Raw genomic sequence first — 1,159 nt, 5'->3', positions numbered from 1 at the left:
GCCAGACCCGAACGAAAGCCCTGTTTTGTACTAGTGTTAACTAATTTCAGACAATCTGCTTTAATCAAAATCAAAGTGGTGCACCATTGTACGGCCAAGGATAAACTTTCAAGACACGTCGCAATTTATGACTCAAGTGCGGTTGAGCAAATGCATAAGTACTAACACGAGCTAAAGATACCCCCCACTCCCCCAACATGGCGACCCTCAAAACCATACGCGCTCCTTCAAGTCCATCAGCGAGAACAAATGAGACGTCTACATTAAACTTTGGCCAACCATCCAAAGGAGGCTTTCATCGGACTTGTGCATCGACAATAACTCTCTTGTGGAGATTCTTTGTGGCGGACAACCATGCACATATGATAAAACATCCTTCTTTTTTTAACACATCTTCTTCTGAATGTCGATCAATCATCATGAGCGTGCTGAAGTAAGTGCAAAAGAACCGTTGAGATACATCAATGGGTGGAGGTACCTTATCATGAACAATCTCATTCCATATGTACCAAGATCTTCATGACATATCTTGAAGCTACCTCGTTTGACTTGCATTTTCTAAAGCGGAGCTGAATTTTAAGGAGGCAAGCAGTCCCAAACAGGCCTAAAGCATAATCTTTCCCCTGCAAGTTTTTTTATATTCAAATAATTCATCATGACCATAATGTATCAACAAGAACCGTCCGGGTCAGTCAGAGCTAGTTAATGTGAGGTAAATCGCATCCCAGAAGGTTGGATCCAAGGACATCGAGGAGGACGATCAGTTACACATTCAAACCATGCTGAGCGGTACTGATCTGGTACATTTATCGCAAAATCAAAAAAAGTACTCGCTCCACCGATTTACATGAGTGAGAAAGGAAAGGGAAAATTCGACGAAATCAGCGGTAAAAACGTGTGGGTGAGTAAAACGGAGAGAAAATAACGGCCCGTCCCAGCTCCAACCCAATCCTGTTCCGCCTCCACCCATTTTGTTTCAATTCCATTCATCCTCCTCCGGTCCTCTCCCCAATTAAGACCAGCCGCGACCGCCGCCGCCGACGACTCCCCTTCCGGCACCCGAAATGGCGTGATCCCCGCCCCCGATTCCCCTCGCCCCCCCGCCGTTCAAATACCTCCCCGTCCACCGCGACCTTTCCCTCCCCATCCCCGAATCGCG

This window comes from Triticum dicoccoides, chromosome 5B (assembly GCF_002162155.2).
Source record: "Triticum dicoccoides isolate Atlit2015 ecotype Zavitan chromosome 5B, WEW_v2.0, whole genome shotgun sequence".
In the NCBI taxonomy this organism is placed as follows: domain Eukaryota; kingdom Viridiplantae; phylum Streptophyta; class Magnoliopsida; order Poales; family Poaceae; genus Triticum; species Triticum dicoccoides.
This window is presented reverse-complemented; position numbering follows the sequence as displayed.